We start from the raw sequence: 5875 nt of genomic DNA on the forward strand, positions 1-5875 counted from the left end.
AGCCAATGTTACTTCTGTCCTGGCCCTCTTCGGGGCTTCTCCAACAATATGCATAACCTCCCTGATGTATGCCTTTCTGGATTTTTTGGACAATCCAGCAGCAGTTGGACCTCCAAAGATCGTGTTTATCACAGGTCCTCGAGGACGTCATGGTCCTCCAAAAATTGCATTTATAACCGGCCCTCTAGATTGGGGATTCCGCCCCTGATCGTCTTGGTCCCTCCTACGATCTTCAAAGTTCTTCCTTCCATTATTGTTTCTGTCCCCTCCATCTCCAGTATACTTGTTCAACCTTCCTTTTCGAATCAAAAACTCAATTTCATCTTTCAATTGCCTACACTCATCGGTGTCATGGCCAACATCCTTCTGAAACCTGCAATACTTGCTCTTATCTAGCTTGGCGGGATCAGCCTTCAAGGGCTTAGGCCAGCGAATATCTCTATATTTCTCAATCTCCATCAAAATCTGACTTCTAGGAGCACTCAGCTTAGCGTATTCAGTGAACTTTTGCCCAGGTCCTCCCTTCTTGGGGGTTGAATCAGGGTTTTGTTCGGTTCTAGGATATTTGTCCTTAGCGATATACTCCATATCAGTTTTTCGTTTCTTGCCTCCAGTGGGCTCATTACTTACTACGGTCTTCCTCATGCTTTCTTTAACCTTGATATACTTCCCTGCCCTCTCTTGGAGTTGCAACATGTTTTCAGGGGGTCGTTTGGCCAAGGACATCTTGAAAAACTCATCCCTAGTTCCTTGTTGCAGTGCTATCATGGCTACCTTATCATCAATGTCTAGGACTTTTAAAGCCTCCTTTGTAAAACGATTCAGGTAATCTCTCAAGGATTCCTTAGCTCCCTGCACAAGACTCATAAGAGATGCTGAACTTTTCTCATGGACTCTTCCACTGATGAATTGCTTAATAAAAGCCTGACTTAATTCTCTGAACGATCCAATAGAATTTGGGGGCAGGCGACTGTACCATCTTTGAGCCATACCCGACAGGGTTTGAGGGAAGGCCCGACACTTTATAGCATCATTCACGGGTTGCAGCAGCAGTGTATTAGAGAATGTCCTAACATGATTAGCGGGGTCTCCCGTGCCATCATAGGCTTTGATAGTGGGCATCTTGAATTTCCTTGAGATATGGGCATTCATTATCTCTTCTGTGAAGGGTGGAGTTGGATCATCAGGATCTCCAAGGGGAAGGAGATTGCTTGGATCAGTTCTTGGGATAGCAGCCCTTCTTCTTACCGGACCATCCAGGTCTATGACAGGAGGAGGATTTCTCCCCCTAGGAGGTATCTGGGGTCTGGTGGCCTGGTGAGCCTCCAAATCACGCCTCAGCCTTTGGATTTCAGCCTCATGAGCACTGATCCTTTCCTGCACTTCTTGCGGATTCGCCCCTGGGGTGCTTTGGGGGCGTTGCCTTCCATTGGCTATTGGCTCCTTTCCAGAACGCCTCCTTCTCGGGGCCACTTCATCATCCGAAAGTTCGGAGTCTCTCTCAGTGTAAGGACCAGAAAATTCCCGATCCTCAGGGATAGGACCCAAACCTCGTATATAGGGGGGCGACTGCCCTCGTGCTTCGCTTCGCCCAGCATATCCGCTTCCTCCAACCTCAGGGTGAAGGGGCATCCCATAAGGGGGGTTAGTAGTAACAATAATTGAATATTCATACCCGACGGGTCGAGAATTCACAGGTATATATACTTGTTGAACTTGAGGATTCGTACTTTGAATAGTCGGGGGAGTTGTCCCTTGTAGCTGAGGTTGAGTTGCCCCTGTCTGGGCTTCCCCCTGAGTAGATGCATAAGTTGAATGGGGAGGAACCTCCACGGTTGACGAAATCACCTGGGTTGTCTCTGATGGTGTTCCTTCCTCTAGAGCTCTAATTGTTCTCCGTGTTCTCGTCATGGTTATTGTTGTGTCTTCCCACAGACGGCGCCAAATGTTATGGATTAAAAACTAATATATATATAATTGCTGTATTTAGTACTAAGGAACGTGAGCTTCGAGGCTCGATTTGACTGCTCTTATGTTTCGTGACTCAATCTGCCTTAACAAGATGCCTACGTACCTTGCTGATTACCAAGGATCAAGTCAAAAAACGTAGTTCTGATTGGTGGGGGTGAGACCCCTTATATAGATGTTGGGAGTCCTTGAATTGGACTTGGTATAGGAGGCTTGGTGGGTAAGTCTCATAATTAGAATGGACTTTGGAGTCCTAGATAGTAGGAAACTGATTCCTTATCCTTTTAGGTCCCCTTGAGGCTAATCTATAAGGATTTATATCCTTATCGGGACTCTTCTCAATAGCTGATTTTTCCCTTATTAATTAATTACGAAATTAATTAATAATCAGGGCTTTTGGGCCTTCTTTATTTCATCGGGCCTGATCTGGTCTATCAGGCTTAACCTTTCTGGTCTGAGTATCATATATCTTTTTATTGGGCCTAGCAGCCCACACCTTGCAGTAAATAAATTATACTATCATAATTTATTTATCCCTATCACCATGCCTTAGTACGATTTCGCGCACATACAGATGAACCAACTTGTCCAGTGACGACTTCTCATTTATTGGAAGGAAATGCGCCGACTTCGTAAGACGATCAATTATAACCCATATTGCGTCATGTCCGGATTTCGTTCGCGGTAGTCCTACTATAAAGTCCATAGCGATATTTTCCCATTTCCATTCTGGAATCTTCAAGGGCTGAATTAATCCGCTTGGTCGTTGATGTTCTGCCTTCACTTTCTGACAAGTATAGCACTTCGCAACCCATTCTGTCATGTCTCGCTTCATATTTGGCCACCAAAAGTTCTTCTTTAAGTCTCGATACATCTTGGTGCTTCCCGGGTGGATTGAAAATTTCGAATTATGGGCTTCATGGAGGATCTCATTCTTTAATTCAAGTACATGAGGAATCCATATTCTGGATGAAAACCTTAGTATCCATTGTTCATCCCTTTGAGTATTAATCTCCTATCCAGATAACTGATTCTACTTTTTCTCCATTACTTCTTCTTGACACTTCTTTATCTTTTCCACTAGTGTTGGCTGAAAGGTCATTGCACGACAAACTTCCTCGACTTTTCCATAAGCATAAAGTTTCAATTCCAATCTTTCGATTTCTTCAGATAACTCTTTTGATGTTATCATCATATTCAGTCTCTCCTTCCTACTCAGAGCATCGGCCACTACATTCGCCTTTCCAGGATGGTAATTTATCGAACAATCATAATCCTTGATCAATTCCAGCCATCTCCTCTGCCTCATATTGAGCTCTTTCTGAGTAAAAATGTACTTTAAACTCTTGTGATCCGTGTAGATTTCACACTTCTCTCCGTAGAGGTAATGTCTCCAAATCTTAAGTACGAACACTATGGCGGCTAGTTCCAAGTCATGCGTCGGGTACTTTAACTCATGCGGTTTCAACTGTCTTGACGCATATGCGATCACTCTACTGTGTTGCATCAACACACAACCCAAACCTTTATGTGAAGCGTCGCCGAATATTACAAAGTTCCCTTGATCATCTGGAAGTACCAACACCGGAGCTGTTACCAACTTTTGCTTTAACTCTTGAAAGCTATCTTCACATTCTGCACTCCATTCAAACTTTTGATTCTTTCTGGTTAACTTGGTCAATGGCGTGGCGATCTTCGAGAAATCCTTGACGAATCTTCTATAGTATCCGTCCAATCCTAGAAAACTTTGCACTTCCGTAGGAGTCTTTGGCCTCTCCCAACTCATAACTGCCTCAATCTTTATCGGATCCACTTTAACTCCCTCATTTCCAATGACATGCCCCAAAAATTGAACTTCCTTTAACCAAAACTCACATTTGGTAAACTTGGCATACAACTTCTCTTGTCGGAGTATCTCCAATGCTATCCAGAGGTGCTGCTTATGTTCTTCTTCCGACTTAGAATAAATAAGGATGTCATCAATAAATACCATGACAAATTTGTCCAAATACTTCTTAAATACCCGATTTATCAGATCCATAAATGCGGCCAGAGCGTTGGTCAGTCCAAACGGCATTACTAGGAATTTATAATGCCCATATCTGGTCCTGAATGCGGTCTTGGGAACATCTTCTTCTTTGATCTTTAATTGATGGTATCCCGATCTCAAGTCAATCTTTGAAAAGCATTTTGCTCCCTTCAACTGATCAAAAAGGTCATCTATCCTTGGTAGCGGGTAGCGGTTCTTGATCGTTACCTTATTCAACTCCCGATAATCTATGCATAGACGCATACTCCCATCTTTCTTCTTTACAAACAGAACAGGCGCTCCCCATGGCGACGCACTTGGCCGTATCACTCCCTTATCCAACAATTCTTGTAGCTGGCTCGCCAACTCTTTCATTTCTACTGGTGCCATCCTATATGGGGCCTTTGAAACTGGTTCCGTTCCTGGAGCAAGGTTGATCTCGAACTCGATTTGTCGATCTGATGGTAAGCCTGGTAGTTCGTCGGGAAACACATCCGGGAACTCGTTAACTACAGGGATATCTTCCATGCTGGGGCTGCCTTTTTCCGAATCCACTACATAAGCTAGGAACGACTTACAACCTTTTCTAAGTAGCTTCTTAGCCTGAACAATTGTAAGAAATAGTTGCTCTTGCCTCTGCCCCTTAAATACTACCTTCTCTCCACTCTTCATCTTTAAATACACTCTCTTGGTCTTACAATTAATCTGAGCATTATTCTCTCCTAACCAATCCATTCCTAAAATTATGTCAAACTCTCCCAACTTGAAGAGTATCAAGTCGGCTGAAAACTTATACCCCGAAATATCAATCTCACAGTTTGGAAAAAAATTGATTCACATGAATCTTCTTTTGGTTCGCAATTACCATATTTACTACCTCACTCATAATCATTTTCTCACATTGAAGCTTATCAACAAAAGATTCTGATATGAAAGATCTTGTTGCTCCCGAATCAATCAATACTTTAGCTTTGACATTATTGAGTAAAAGTGTACCTGCTATCACCTCAGAATTCTGAACAACATCCTTCATCTTCAAATCAAATGTCCTTGCTGTTGCTTGCGGGGTTGGTGTAGGTGGTGGAGGTAATGCCAATACCTCAGCTGGCACGCTTGCACTGATACTTGCCACATTCATCAGAGCTTTGACTGGTCCGGTTGCCTTGCACTCCCTAGCTATGTGTCCAGTCTTCCCACACTTGTAACACGTAACTCCTGGCTTCGGCATCTTGCACTCATTCGCCAAATGTCCCTTCTGATTGCACCTGTAGCATGTCATGCTCAGCTTATTACACACTCCGGGGTGCCTTCTTCCGCAGTGCTTGCATTCTGGCCTCTGGAACCTGTTTTCTCCAACTTGCCCTTGGCTTGCCTGACTGTTCCCCTTCGATTCTTGCCTTTTACCCAAATTTCCTTTCTTTTGAAAATTTCCGCCCTTCTGGAAACCAATCCTCTTTACATTCCGATCTTGTGAACTTCCGGCTTCAGACTTTTCACCATAAAATGGAACCTTCCTCTTCTTATTATCCCTCTCTTTCCTTGACTGCATCCCATTATTCTCAATCAGAGCAGCTTTCTATACTACTCCCGCATAAGTTTCAAGCTCAAACATAGCCACCCTATCTCTGATCCAAGGCTTCAATCCTTGCTGAAATTTCTTTGCTTTTTCCTCCTCAGTGCTGGTATACTTTGTCATAAACCTTGACAACTCGGTGAACTTCTTCTCATACTCCAATACAGTCATGTTCCCTTGCTTCAACTCAAGAAATTTTAGCTCCATCTGATTCTGCATGTACTTAGGGTAATACTTGTCCAGAAATAACTTCTTAAATCTCTCCCAAGAAACCTGCTGAGTGACTTCATAGCTTTTACTGATTC

Source organism: Apium graveolens, chromosome 2 (assembly GCF_009905375.1).
Source record: "Apium graveolens cultivar Ventura chromosome 2, ASM990537v1, whole genome shotgun sequence".
Classification (NCBI taxonomy): Eukaryota; Viridiplantae; Streptophyta; class Magnoliopsida; order Apiales; family Apiaceae; genus Apium; species Apium graveolens.